Raw genomic sequence first — 2500 nt, 5'->3', positions numbered from 1 at the left:
GAGATGCACCTAGAAAGAAATGCACTAGAGTTATCAGTGATGACGATCGCTCAGGAGTTTGTCTCGTCATGCTGTCCTTGTCTTTCTGTCACATGACTGACGTTTGACACTCTTTTTCCACTCGGCATCTCTTGTTTCTGTAATGTCACGTGACTCAAGGTTCCATGATTTGGAAGTCAGTGAGCGTGACTCTGCTGTCCTTCGCTAAATGTTTTGCACATCAGTAGGTCTGTCATAATCACACACTCTTGATGTCTGATACAGGACGTCACTCTCGTCGTCTCCTCCATAATGACCTGCACGTGAACTCTGGAAATGTGAGAGGACAGAACTGGGAGTGTTTACGCTCTAGGTAAAGGGTCTACCTTCTGTGTGTGTCTCTCTCTCTCTTTCTTTATTCAGTGTGTGACAGCTGCTGTTGTTGACTAACTCTTGAGCACAGATGTCGTCACATGCTTTTCCTGGATGTACAGGGATCAAGAACTCTGACCTTGTTTCAAGACTCTCCGCAGGAATAGCCTTCTCTTTCAGCTGAGTAGACATGCATGTGTCTGATCTTACAGCTTTGTTTTAACGGGTGATAAAAGCAGCAGTGATGATGCTTGTGCATCACATGTTAAGGCAGTGTGTTGAGCTGTGGTGTCGTATTTCACTATAGACACAGAGACGTGGGTCTGACCAATCAGAGCGCTCGACCCAGCAGCCCATTCATAAAAGCATGCTTTACCCTTCACCCACATGCTCTCGCTCTCTCTTCAGCCGTCATTACTCCGAGAGCAAGGACGAACACAATGGCCACGTCTCAGACACTGAAAACTGAGATCAAGCGCAGACTCAATGATGAACATATTAAGATGTTTGTTTTAGCTTTAGCTGCCATTTACTGAAGAGCCAAGATATTTTGGGTGTCCCTCAAGTAATATGAGCACATTAAAACCGCATGAATGATAAATATATGAGAATTTGTTGCTAATTTAAAATGGTTTCTAGAGTGTAGAGTTTAGCATGTCCGACTGCAGGACACGGCAGTTCGTGTCAAAATACCCATGAGCTTTATGGGATTGCTGAAGATCTTTCCGGTGTGATGGGTCAACACGAGATGCTTCAGTCCGTCAGGTGAACATCTGGTGTGGAAGCTGATATTTCACAGCTTCTTTGAATGGAATGGCGCTCACAAAAGCGCAGCGTTTTGGAGGGTAAGGGTCAGGATGATGGTGAAGCGGCCTCTTCCCTTTCTGTTCCTCACTTCACTCTCGTTTCTCTTCTTCCCAGCCTGTCTCTCTCACTCTTTCTCCCTCTGACCCTAAACCTGTTCCTCGCTGGCTGTCTTGAGTCGGCAAACAATTGCACAATCTAACGTGACGTGATATACCTGTTTGCAAACCTTCTGGTTTCCACTTCTCATGTTCTTTCTCTTCCTTCCCAGTGAATCCGCTCTGGAGTGTTGAGGAATTTCACCCTCTCACCCTGTGAAAGCATGAAGAAGCAGGTTAAGGTTAGTCTTTGCCGGCATCCATCTTGAGTTTAATGAGTAATCTGCTTCAAAGAGTCCGTCAGACCGGACCACTATCGGTCCACTCCTGTTTTCAGCAGCGCTCGATGTCTTTTGCTCTATGTTAAATACTTCAGCACACTTTATCCTATTTCTCTGTTTTTCCATCACAGTAATGTGTCACATTGTATCTGCCTGGCACAATAAAACAATGATGACTTTGCAAAATGTAGCAGTACTCACATTCGTGCAGCGGAAACCTCTCATCTGCCTTCATTATATCTCCACCTTTCTCTCTTTCTTTCGTTCCTCTCCTCCAGTTTCTCCTCATTCCTGATGGAATGTTCTTCTTTCCCGTTTTTACTCGCACGCTGTAATCGAGTCACATGTTGCCGGTCCGACCCCTTTAAAGAGGGGCGGGAGCTCAGGTGGGCGGCGCCTCTTTGTTCTGACCAATCGTGTCAGAGGGGCGGAACTTAATGTGGCTTTTTCTCAATGGGAAGGTCAGAGGCCTCATTCATTGAGAAGCAAAGGAGTGTCATGTGCTGGAGAAACTGCTCATATACTACGAGAAGTGAATTAAAACATTATTCAAATAAAGGAAGCAGAGCAGAGCATGCTGATTCATTAGAAAACAGCCGTTTCCAGTCCTTCCAATGCAGTCACACTCAATCTGATTCACTACATCAGGTTTTCAGCAATATGCCCTTCATACTTTTATTATGTAGAAACTGTTTTATAAAAGCAATAAGACACTTGAGGTGGTTATCCAGTCTGACAAACACCCTTCAGCTGTAACTACATGAGATCTCGCACTTTAATGCTTAAAGGTCTGCAGTCAGTCACGCTGTCGTTCAGGATGAGTAGCTGTAGTACTGGTTAAATTAGTTTGTGTCTGTTCGGTGGTTTTTCCAAACGTTTCTGGTGTAACATCTACAAAATGTCTCCTGTGATTTCATGCTAATGAGTCTGTAAAATAATTCCTGCCATGCTGCTTGGCTCCTGTAA

The 2500-nt window shown here is 44.7% G+C and overlaps 1 long non-coding RNA gene across 2 annotated transcripts in view; it reads right to left on the bottom strand.

Annotated features, from left to right (window-relative positions):
- LOC107673972 (uncharacterized) overlaps positions 1-1986 on the bottom strand; it is a 2423-nt gene extending 437 nt beyond the window's left edge. The window contains exons 1-2 of one of the 2 annotated variants that reach the window (XR_001632458.1): positions 1736-1986; positions 1373-1467 (exon numbers count right to left, since the gene is read on the bottom strand). This is a non-coding gene — a long non-coding RNA (uncharacterized LOC107673972). The remainder of the gene's footprint in view (positions 1-1372; positions 1468-1735) is intronic. The other variant, XR_001632457.1, reaches the window with a different exon arrangement.
- Between the last annotated feature and the right edge of the window lie 514 nt (positions 1987-2500).

This window comes from Sinocyclocheilus anshuiensis, unplaced genomic scaffold, assembly GCF_001515605.1.
Source record: "Sinocyclocheilus anshuiensis isolate Anshui unplaced genomic scaffold, SAMN03320099.WGS_v1.1 scaffold953, whole genome shotgun sequence".
Taxonomy (NCBI): domain Eukaryota; kingdom Metazoa; phylum Chordata; class Actinopteri; order Cypriniformes; family Cyprinidae; genus Sinocyclocheilus; species Sinocyclocheilus anshuiensis.
The sequence above is the reverse complement of the archived record's forward strand: the minus strand, read 5'-3'. Positions and strand labels throughout refer to the sequence as shown.